The sequence below is a fragment of the Tiliqua scincoides genome, chromosome 2, assembly GCF_035046505.1.
Source record: "Tiliqua scincoides isolate rTilSci1 chromosome 2, rTilSci1.hap2, whole genome shotgun sequence".
Lineage (NCBI taxonomy): Eukaryota > Metazoa > Chordata > Lepidosauria > Squamata > Scincidae > Tiliqua > Tiliqua scincoides.
In genome coordinates this window covers 178,372,973-178,385,532 of record NC_089822.1, presented here as the reverse complement: position 1 = coordinate 178,385,532, position 12,560 = coordinate 178,372,973, and the positions used below count along the sequence as shown (strand labels likewise).

The following is a 12,560-nucleotide window of genomic DNA, read 5'->3' as shown; positions in this document are numbered from 1 at the left end:
ACCCCACCATGGAATAAAATCCCACAATTTTGAAACATTGTAATTAAAATTGGTACCCTTTTAGAGGAGGGGATAGCCTGAGGATCAAATCTGTTCACAACTGTATGAAGTGGCATTAACCTCCAGTAGTTGACTCCACTACTCCTTGGTGTTGTAACAGGTATGCAAACTTTATTAATGAGCATAGTCTGGAAACTGACAGGTGATTTAATTGTAGCAAGATTAACTGCCTGGTGGGTGACAGCACATTTTTCTTTGACCATGGCCAAAGACTTCATCCAATTCTATGTCCTTTATTTTGATACTTTCAATTCCCTACACAGGAACTGTCTTTCAAAAGTTCTACTGTTGAAGTAAATACAAGAGGAAAGAAACTTAGGTGTCAAATGAATGTGATCAATTATGACAATCTGAGCAGCTTCCAAGGCTTCCATCTATCTATTAGGCAGATGCTTTTATTGCATTTGTGCACAAAAAATATTGGAACAGACAAAATATTGCTTGAGCTATGCCCCTTCTCCATCTTTCATACACTCACTAAATGATTCTAAAAAACATTCTTCCAAAGATGGAGACTTGACCTAAAAACATTAAGATTTATAAACAACTTCATTTTAAAGAATTCTTAAAATAATTTTTTAACATTCACAACCTGAACAGCTTGCTTTAAGGTGTAGAAGATGAAAATTAATAACTAACAGACCATTTTTTGGAATTCTTAGCTTACTTTTCCCTTACAGAGGTTACTTTCCTATCACAGAGCAATGCTGTCCATAATGGTTTCATGTTGCATTATAAACAGTGCTTTCCATAAGAGACAGGTTGTTTTGGTTGTACGGTACCATGTGTAAAGGAATAAAGTGATAAGGGATGTACGTACATGTGTGAATCAGCCCTAGTGCTTGGAGATACATGGGGAAGGCAATGTGATCACTTCAATCAACATGTCTGTGTAAGAGAAGACCCATGAATGTCAAAGCCACTTTGGAATCTTGTCCTTAAGCCATGCTAGGAAAGACTACCCCTCAAGAGCAGTTTTGGATATTGCAAAGAAATGCAGCTAAGCAATGGGCAGGAGGTCTGGTCTAGAGGGTTGAACCTCCATTTGCCTGAAGATAACATCCGAAGGTCGCCAGTTCGAGGCCACCAGCACCGTGCGACCTTGAAGCAGCTGACAAGCTGAGCCGAGCTACTCCATCTGCTCTGAGCGTGGGAGGATGGAGGCCAGAATGTGTGACCAAACCAAGAAAGAAACATCTGAATGTTGTGGTTTCTTGAAAGATAGAAACCTTCTTTCAAAATTGTAAAAATCCCTACGGGGATTTAAATTTGCCTGCCTATGTAAACTGCCTTGAATAAAGTCTAAGGAGAAATCTTAGGACCAAGAAAGGCGGTATAGAAATACCTGTATTATTATTATTATTATTATTATTATTATTATTATTATTATTATTATTATTATTATTATTATTATTATTATTATTATTAATTCCCTATCCTTCTGTTTCCTGTGTTGTTTCCCAAGTCTTCCTAAAGCTCAGGTGAAGTATTGCACATCACAGTAAGCAGTTTTGGAAATTGATCTGACTTATGTTAAAAGACCCTCTTTTGTCTTGACTTGACTGCCATTAGCTTGCAGATGAGAGAAATTGACGTTCAATTGAATTAAAAGGTTATCTCCCAATGTAAATTCAAGACATAATAACCTAAAGCAAAAAAAGGCAGAAATTAGAAAGGAATATATAATTCCCCTCCCCATTTGTAATATCATTAGAAAAGATTTTAGGAAACACTCTGAACTAATACATGTTTGGAATGGTCGGAACTATTTATGGAAGAGAGTAATTTATTTGAGTGACCTTTTGAATAGCAGGAGAATCCTGCTCAGTGCTTCCAACATTTTTTTGAGCTTGAGGTATTCTCATACAACCAAGACTGACACCCTGATCAGCATTTTAAAGGTGATACCTGCCATCCCCATGCAATTTTCACAACTGCTGAAAGATTTTAGAGGCACACCCAAAATGTGGGTGTAGGGTTTGAAGAGAGGTGTCACTTTGCAATCAGTGGTATCCCAGGCACTACCCAGTAAATGTCCTGTGATTCTCTTATAGCCACATTCCAAACTGCATTTGAAGTAGTAAGGGATGTGTTGGCAAAGGAAGTAATTACATTTTTTCAATAGCAAAATATTTGTTAAAGCGCTAATAAATCTGATATCCTGAAGATGGTATTTCTACTGTAGGCGTAAGAACCTTAATATCATAAAAGAAAGGGATAATTTTCTTATCGCATATGAAAGACCTTTTAGCCTTGAGGATGATGGTAGCTTCTCATCACACATGTCTTTCTACTGTGCCTTACAATATTATGACCTGTACAGGATGCTACTGCAACTGGGTTTGTGCTGATAGTTGTGGTGATGACAGTTTGGAGTCAAGGACTGATTTAACGTTTGCACAGAGGTGAAAGGTCCTGAGGGATACTTCATTGGACTCAGGAATGTTTGTGCAAAGGGTTTGTTGCTTTGAAATAGAACACTATCAGTGTGTATCTTTTGAGTATCCAAAAGTGGTCATGGAGTAGTATGTCATTATCATAGCATCTAATCCTAACTTTGGATTTTAGTTCAGTGTCATTTTCCTGGATGCAATTTGTATTTTTACCAGCCAGCTATTTGAGATTATCTCCAGTAACAGTTCTTCCTTTCTGCAGTTTGCCTTGTGATGCTTAGTTTACCAGGCTGACATGGTTCTGAGGTTGTTTTCCCTTTCAAGGTAATGGTTCTGTTGTGCATAGCTTTTTAATGAAATGACTGAATCCTGCCTTTGTATAAGTTCTCCCCTTGCACAGAATGTCCTTCTTTTTATTTTCAGAGGAACTGCCACGTGCAAAGGTTGCATTAGGACATGTCATAGGGTAGAAGATAAAATTAGGATGGGAAAATACCAAGTCACAAGCGAAACTCATGAAATTTGTTCCAGGGATGACGTATTTTGCTGCTCTGAAAGTGGCACAAAAGTTGATTGCTGCATTACAAGAAGAAAATGGGAAATGACTTGCTGCTGTGTCTTGCTATGGTGGGTTGGGAATTATTCAGTTCTTAAGTCCTAACAATATGGTTTTCAAGTGGGGTGGGGGTTGGTGTGAGAGTAGAATAAGGTTTGTGTGTAATGAGAGTTCAGATGCAATTTCTGTGAACTCTATGCAGTTTCATTTCCTGCTACCCATTGGCTCCTCAGCCTGGCGACTATGAAACGTTGCCTTTCTCTGGAAATCTGGAATATGGTCAGCACCGTGCTAATTTAGAAAAAGAACTCTGCCTTCTAGGTGTATTTCCAGTCACCTAGGCTATGAGATGCAATACAGGAGCTTATACAAAACCGTTGAATGCTTTCCTTCAAACTAAGCTGTACGCTAACGTATTCAAGATAGTATAAATCAAGGTCTGAAATAAAAAAGCAAAGTTACATGTTGATGCATCGCTCCCAATGCACTCCTTCTGAAACTAGTAATTTCGACATCATGGGATAGGTTTCTCAGACCTTACCAGCAGCAGCACATCCTTTTCCTAAGTGATTTACAAAATGCACAAAAGAAATGGTTGCATTTGAGTCCACAGTTGTCCATTTCTCAATCACAAAGACCTTTTGAAGTCTGGAAGAGTCTGCAGGATTGGAGGAGGGCAGCCAGACATGCAACAGCTGTCACCATTGATTCACAATTGTTTGAATGATAGAATCTCAAAGCGAGTATAAAATGAAGACTGAGAGCGCAATCCAGAGAATCACTTGGGCTGCTCAAGGACCTTGTGCCAGCCCAGGCGTATCACGAATGTGCCATAAAGCCAGTCACATGTTACTACAGAAATACGAGAAATGCTATTTGAATAACAGCCTAATCCTAACCTGTGTTAGAACAGGCAGGCCAAGTGGCCTGTGCTGTATCCTGCACAGGTTAGGAGGGGGCAGATGGCATAGTCAGGTTAATTGTAGTTTCCTGGGTCTCCCTTCTTTTTAAAAGATTGGTGTTACATTAGCTACCCCCTAGTCCTCTGGTGCATTGACCTTTTTAAGGAATAAGTTGCATATTATAGTCAGAAGATCTGTAATTTTATACTTGAGGTCTGTAGAGCTCTTGGGTGGGTGCCATTTGAGTCTTGTGACTTGTTTAATTTGTCAAAACGTTCTGCAATGTTCCCTCTCTTAACCTTATTTAATTTCTTTGGTCACCCTTTCCAGAAGGGTCTGTTCAGGCAGAAGTATCTGCCCAAGGTTTTCTGCTATGGACAGATTGATAGTACTTTCTACTGCAATCTCCCAGTCCTCTATTATCATCTCCCCCTACCGTCCAGTGGGCTGACAGCTTCTCTATCAATTTTCCTGCTCCTAATATACTATATTTTTTAAAAACCTTTTATTTTCCTGAATGTTGCTGGCCATATGCTCCTCTGAATCTTTCTTTGCCTCCTATATCTTTTTATTTTTTGTTTCTGGAATGAAAACTGGAGCAGTTGTCCATTAAAGTATGGCACATTTAAGGTTATTTTTTTTTAATCTTTTGTTGTTTTTTGCTTGTCCCTCCCGAAGCTGCATCTCCTACTGAAGTCTATATGGGGTCATCATTCATGGGAGAATATGCAGTTGTGTTATGCCATAGGAAATGACCAAGGAGATTCTGTTGGTAGAGAAAAATTCTAAATGAATCTTGTTTCCCAGGCTGACTCTTATTGATTTGATTTGTAGCCCAGTTTTCTCCAGAAGGGCACCTTATTTAAGATAAGGTCTTTCTGTCATACTCTGACTTCATTAAATCCTTCACAGCGCACATACAAAAGCAGTACAGGACTCCAGGTGCCATTTTAAACACTCAGGAGAGAACAAGGTAAAATGGAAAAATGTTAGAGTAATTGATTTGGGAGAACAGCCTTTGAGACTTGTTGATACAGGGTTGTTCTTGTTTTGTGCATGTGTGTGAAGAGATGTTTAGTACAATTGCAACTGCTTTCCATCTGTGTAAATTAGAGCTGGTAGAGTGCTTCAGGACTATAAGAGGGAATTAACTCATCAGTGGCTATTGCTCAGTTGACTTTGGTAAAAGACAAGAGTGGGGTTTGACAAAGCTGCAAAATATTTTAACATGGCACTGATGGTAAGAGCATCAGAGGTGTAGGAAATACTCAGTGTTCTGCATAAATTAGATTGAAGAGTTTTATTTTCAAGCTGCAAGGCTTGAGACATACATAGGCACTGCATAATGCTTACTATTGTACCTTTTTTAGGATCCCAAAAGTATATGATTAAAATACATCTTCCCAGTTCAGCATAGATTAAGAAACAGATTTACTAGCTTTTAAAAAATATATAAATAAAAAGAGAAGGTTCAGAGAATATACACTGGCAGTGCTATCTGGCTCTTGCATGTGGGGTGCCATGTGAGTCACTTCAGGAAAATAAGCATCTGAAAAAGCTCCACAAGAGAAGTTGTAAAATTGTGGCCTGAGCAGTTCTGAAATACTTAGGGATCTGGGGGAACCAGTAAAAGCAGTGTGATTTGGAATCCATGTCTAGAGAAAAAATTTTCTTATCTAACAAGGACTAAGAAGAATAATTGTATAGAAAGATAGCAGCTCTGACTAGAAGTCAAGACATTTATAACTTCAGATTAGAAAAAGAGATGAGACTATATTCACCCATTACTTTTGGTGTCGTGACATTTGCCACATCAATGTCAGTCGTGTAGAAAATACAGTGTTTTGAATGTGTGATAAGAGCTGCCAGAGAATCAATCCTGTGAGCAGATATTCCGGAAACACAAGTATAGCAAACATGCAATAGCAGATAGGGGAGAGAAAAATTAGGGACAAGAAAACAATGCAGTAACTAATGGCTCTGAAATTGCAATCAAGATAGTTCAGGGAAAGGAAGCTTTCAAAAGCTTTTTGGATCTTACTTTGTAGCATTGACAGAGGATGAGCAAAAGCTGGACAGCCTCTCTGTTCATGGTTCCTCAGTAGCCTATGTATGAAGTGGGGATTTATGGTGATATGTGTAGTGATATCTCCACTTGCATCTGGGATGTGCAGCAATGCATTAATTCTCCCTTCAGATGTTAATACTGGAAGTCCAACAGATAATGCACAAATGACTCCTTTGGCAGCGCTTCAGGAGAATATAAAAAGAGTCTTGCGGTATCAGACCAAAGATACAGCTTCCATTCCATAGTGGCCAGCCAGATGTGTCCAATAAGTCTGCAAGCAGGGCTTGAAGATAATAGACTGCTCCTGTTGTTGCTCCCAAGCAACGGGCATGCAGTGGGATACTGTCTCTGAAAATAAAAATTCTATATCTGTGTTTCTCAGCGTTTGTCCTCCTCCTCCACTGTCACATGGTTCACCTGTTTGAAGTACCACTGGAAGTAACTGGCGATGACATCATTGCCAGTTACGCCGGGGTTTGGAGGCCAGATGTAATGGAACAAACATCAGTAAGAGGCTCAGGGTGGACAGGGACGGCTCTTTAGAGCACAGAAAAGCATGCTTTGGAGCTCTGCCTGCCGAGCTGAGCCTCCTACCACTGTCTGTTGTGTCGCATTCCTGGTCTTTCTGGCAGGTGTCCAAGGGTCCTGCAAGTACTACCAGACACCATCTCATCTGCCACTGGTTGAGAAACACTGTCCTATATAGACATAATGCCTTATAGTGATTGACCTTTTAATACTCTTTTAAAACCATCTAAACAGGTGCCCATCACTGCATCTTGTGGCAGTAAATTTCATAATCTACTGTAATTATACAATGTGGTAAGAAGTATATTATTTAGTGGTTCCCAAACTAGTGGATCATGACCCACTGGGGAACTGGAAGCAGGGCATTCCCCCTTAAGGGGAGTGGCCCTACTCTGATATCAGCGACAGTGCTGCAGAAATCACCACTGCCAAGTGGCTTTTTTTCTTACCTGGAGGGCAACCCTGGCCTCCTTGCAGGGTCCTGGAGGCTTCCCTCTGATCTTCACTGCAGCATGTTTACAAAGCCCTTATCTCCAATCTAAGTTTTGGGGGAGAAACAGGAAGTAGCTTTAGATAGGAGACAAGGGCTTTTTACAGCAGCTGCAGAGGAGATGAGAAAGGGCTGCAAGCCTCCAGGACCATGCAGGAGCCCAGTGCTGCCTCCCAGGTAAGTAAAAAGGCTCCTTGGCAGTGGCAGCACTGGGATCCCTACAGTGCTGTTGCTGCCCCCTCCCCACTTCCCTCCCTGTCCATGCAAACTCTTACCTGGTTCCCAACTCCCCTGTAGGAGTTTGGAAACCATTAATCTAGGAACATTCTAAATCAGGGGTGCCCAAACCCCAGCCCTGGGGCCACTTGCAGCCCTCAAGGCCTCTCAGTGGAGCCCTCAGGGAGCCCCCAGTCTCCAATGACCCTCTGGCCCTCCGGAGATTTGTTGGAGCCCGCACTGGCCTGATGCAACTGCTCTCAGCGCCTGTTTGACCTCTCACGTGAGCTGTGGGATGAGGGCTCCCTCCACTGCTTGTTGTTTCACGTCTCTGATGCGGCAGTGGCAGCAAAGGAAAGGCCAGCCTTGCTTTGTGCAAGGCCTTTTATAGACCTTGAGCTATTGCAAGACCTTCATTTATTTATATAAGTTAATCTTTAATATATTCAGTTATGTAAACTTATGTAAATTTATTCAAATTTTAAATGTAAATTAATTCTTTTTCCCCCCACCCCCGACACAGTGTCAGGGAGATGATGTGGCCCTCCTGCCAAAAGCTTTGGACACCCCTGTTCTAAATAATGGATTCATGAGTAAGTTGCCTACCAAGAACTTTATTTCTTCCCATTCAGAACTGGATACAGATAGATAGATACTTTATTAACGGTCATCCGACCAGCTAGTCACAAAACAACACAACAAATTACACAAAATTAAAACCAACATCCCTTTACACATATATAAAATCATAAAATCATCAATTTATACTCTCAATTTTCTTTCTTATCAACTGTGCAGCATGACAGAAACGGGCCACCCTGAGCGATATATCAGGATTTACATCAGACAGCAGAAAGGCAAGCTGCTCCTCCACCTGCATTCCCGTTACAGCGCCAAAAACCGGGGAAATAAATTTATATCGCAAATCATCATAATTTGGACATTGCAGAATAATGTGGGCAGTTGTCTCCACCACATCATTATGGCAGGGGCACAGTCTCTCTGAATAAGGACGCTTTGCGTAACGCCCCAAAAGAACTGCTGATAGGAGTGCATTGCACCTGGCTTTAGTAAAAGCAATCCTGAATTTTGGAATAACGATGTTATAAAAATACTTGGCAGGAGAAAGCATAAGAGCTTGATCCCCAAGAAAAACATATGTAGAAAGTCTGGCTCTCGCAGATCTCATTTCAAGATCCACCAACCTCTGACGCAAAATTTCTTTTGCGTCTCCCAGGCTCATCATTGTTAAAGACTCAGGGGAAAGATTGCAAACATTAAAGTAATCCAGGCACCTCTTTTCCCAGGAGCCTATAAAGGGATCCAAAAAGATCAAATGAGTAAAATTACACTGTCTTGAGAGAATCTTCAAGAAATAATGCAAGGCATTTAGCCACATCGACAGAACTGGATACATTTATGATGTGTATCTTGTGATATCTAATCTGATGCTTCAGTTCTTCTGACCTTTTGTGATCAAGAAAACTTAGTTGTTACACCCAAGATCTTCCATCATTACCTTTTGGGTGCAGAGCTGAGTACAGCTTGGGAGAGGATGTTGAATATAGTGAACCTGTTTAAATGTTTTAATATCAATGCCATATTTGGGCTTGGGAAAGAATTTTCTTCTACCTTTGACTGACTGGGTACCTAGATAACTGAGGTGGTGGGTTTCTTTTTTTCTGTAGTGTGTAGTCCTCTGGTTTCAGTCCTCTGGTGCTGACTACTGTAGTATGTAGGTATCTTGTCTGGTTCACTTTATTCTCTCCTGCCTTTTGATTATGGCCACAGCTTGCATAATGTGGGCTGACATGTGGAGGGCCTGCCTTGAGGTGGAACATTGAATTAGAAGGTTTTCTGATTTCTTCCACTGTACGTGATTCTGCGAAGCTAGCTAGTCTTTCATGCTCTATGCACTTTTAGTGAGAAGAGTGTGCTTATAAATTGACTTTTAATATCAGACTTATCCTTCACATTTATCTGAGACACCAAACAGTTTAAGCTGCCTGAGTGTTCACAAGATGAACATTGTGTGATTGTAATGTTGATAAGTATGACTGAGAACAAAGACACAAGATAGATTTATGCTTTGGAGGAGATGTGGCAAACTATGTTTCCGGTGTCTTGGGGAATCTTGGTTTAAGTATTGTTTACAGTAAGAGTTTTGTTCTAAAATTGGAATTTTGAAAACCGCAGTGCAGTTATTAAAATTCACATTAAAACAAATTAGGGTTGGCTCCCCCCCCCATTTTCCCAGTTATGAAGCCAAGCAATACCAGAGATGTATCAAATTAAACTATTTTTTAATCCAGTCTTTTTTTCTTTTTTTTTAAACAAACCCAAACGTAATATTTTAATTATCAATCATGGTGTTTTCCTTTTTCCTCTTTAAACAACAAAACACCAACTCTTAGGATTGGTAGCAAATTGGTTTTCTGAATAAATCATCTGCGTGAATACATCATCTGAGCCCCCTTTCCAAGCAACCAGGCTCTTCCAAACCTTCATATGTTAATTTGCTAATTAAAAGGTGTGTGACTAAATACACACTTAGTGGGTGAGGGGCTAAAGTGTGAGATGAGAGATGGTTTGGAAGATTTCCAAAGAGATCTGAAGGAATTAATAAATAAGTAAACTACTGTAATGCTTTCAGTGTTCTTAAGGAATAACATAACATACAGACAAATTGATGTCATTAGTAAATACACTTTCCGTTCTGCAATCATAGATTCATTTCTGACTGCCACTACAGATTCCCTTCTCTGAATCTCAGGATGCTTAAAAATATTTGAAGCAGAAAATGTCATACTTCTCCAAATTGAAATACGCACATGTTCTCATTTCATTCCTGGCCTTCTCTTCCTGTTTCTTCTTCTGTGATACCCTTCTATAAAGGATACTGCAAGCATGTGCTACATTTTGATCAGTAGATATAAAATGTCCCATTTCTAGACATTTCTAGTAATGGGGATGTCTTGCATTATGTCTCCATTTCAATTTTCTTTCTTGTATGGGCGAACCGTAATGTTTTCATACCCATCATTGATACTCAACAGGGTTCATATTGCATTTGCAGTTAAACTTGCTTCCAACTGACACTGTCAGATTTCTGCCTTAACTTACATGCCAGCTGGTCATATGGTGTCGGGTGTTCTTAATACTTTGGCCATTATCTTCTATCCACCAATTTGAACCACATTATGAGTTACCAAAGTTATTGCTGGTTAGCCATCTCCTTTGCAGAATGACTGTTGATTTCGCTAAGAACTTGACAGTGATAGAGATTAATGTCCACACTGGGGTGAGAATGGGTTATTGGCTTATAGAATTGGGGTTGGGGTTTGCCAGTTTTTTCTCCCCATCTTTTCTGGAGGCTACCCATTTTAAAGCAGTAGGCTTGTGAACTATTTTGTCAAAAGTCTTGTATGCTATGGAGTAAATCCCATTAGCAATGTTCTTTCATTGTTATAATGCCTCTCCTTGCTCATGCCAAGTGCTTTATTTTTAAAAGGGTAACTGACAGGTGTTTGTGCTAGTAAAGGATGGCATTATAAATAAATGATCCACTCATTTCCTTCTGGATAGTTTCCTATTGTATAATCGCAACATGCTTTCCTGTGTTCCCTCTTCTTCTTTTTAAAATAACCCCTGGCCCAAACTTCCTGTTCATCAGTTTGGAACGAAGGCGGTTTTTCTGGCTATGTGGTTGCTTTTCCATCTCTTTTGACATTATGGATCATTCTATTTCAGCTCTGTGTCTGTTATACATTTCTTTGATAAATGCAAATCTAATTCTTTATTATATCAAAACATTTACTCTCCTTTATAACCTTTGCTCTCATCTTTGCTAAGCCTGTATCTTGACAAGGAATAGAATAGAACATACAAAAAGAATGATTTCCATGTTTTCTTTTCATTCTTTGGGCGACACATTAGCTTCCTCAGTTGAACACTTTCTCAGCACACCTGCATAGCTTGTACTGGAGCAAACATTGTGTTCCTGTTTATTGAAGATAGCGAAATGCCCTCTTTTCTGTTCAAAAGGGTATATTTATTCAATTGTTTCCCAGTGCTTTCCTCTAGCAACCAATTCTGGTTGTGGCAGGTGGGCTAGTGCGTCTGAGTGGAGTGGTTGTCACCTCCAATTGGTCAACTGAGGACAATGGAAAGAAGTCTCATTTGGAGGAAGGTTCTACTTAAAAGACATATGAGAGAGAGAGAGAGCACGCCTGACATTTTCCTGTAGCTGTTTCTAATGAATCTGATCAGAGTGTACAGAAAGCATAGTGGCACATTATTGTACTGATCTGCCATTCACAAAGCAAATTTATATTGTAGATAACGATACTGATAACTGGGAGCAGGTTGCAGCCACAGTCATAAGAATGTATTTTTTAAAGACCTTAATGCATTTGTGTGTGGCAACCTTTTTGTTTCTGAGCTCTGGCCTTATCACTGTCTTACTGAAGTTTATGATAAAGCTTCCGCTATTTAGCAGGGTAAACACTGCCCTGAATGCCTGAGAATGTTTACAATTGAGCATATCTATAACTGACTGTTCATTTAGGAGACAAAGCATCCATTATTTTTTCATCTGTCTTTGTCCCTAAGGTATATTCAAAGAAAAGTAGTATCTTAAAAGTTATGCTGCTATTTCTAATACATCAAAAGATAGTATTGTGTGCTTATGCTATTCCCACTGCTGCTTTAAAAAAAAAAAAAAAGATCTTGGAAGGAGTTTCTCACCTCTCCAAGATTGCCATGTAGTTAGGTGTTCATAAAGAGAGTGAAATTCCCAGGATGCTGTGTCCAGAAACAGTATATTTTCACCTACAGAAAGCTGCCAGTGATCACAAGGCTTTTGTCAGCTTTTCTAACAGAACCTGTTGTGCACAGAAGGCCAGGTAGTTTACAACCTACATGCTTTGCTTGGAAACCTCAAGACATTCCCCTCCCTTTTATTTATTTTGAGTCTTAACTTTCCAGAAAGAGTGAAGATTTTAAAACACATCTCTCATCCTTTGCAGGATGTTTACAATACAAACTTGTGTAGCTTCCTGGGAGGCACAGCTTCTGTTTGGGATTGTGTTTGGTACAGATGTCACAAAGACAGGTAGATCTGCCAGGTGTGGCCCGTGTTCTTGTGCCTTCAGGGGAAGCTTGATCTGCAGACATTAGCAGGTGATACTTATCTCCTGCTGATTTTGATAGATCAGGTTGCTGTTAAAGACCTACGAACAAATCAGACTCTTTCTTCCTAGCTGAGTCTCATCAAAAATGGATAAGGCTTGCTGTCCTCCCCATATTTTGTCTGTAAGTAAATCCCACTGTGCTTATGGGCTGTACT

General features: G+C 39.9%; 1 protein-coding gene across 1 annotated transcript in view; it reads left to right on the top strand.

Moving 5' to 3' along the window:
- NEURL1B (neuralized E3 ubiquitin protein ligase 1B) overlaps positions 1–12,560 on the top strand; it is a 62,655-nt gene that overhangs the window by 32,317 nt on the left and 17,778 nt on the right. The window lies entirely within an intron of this gene.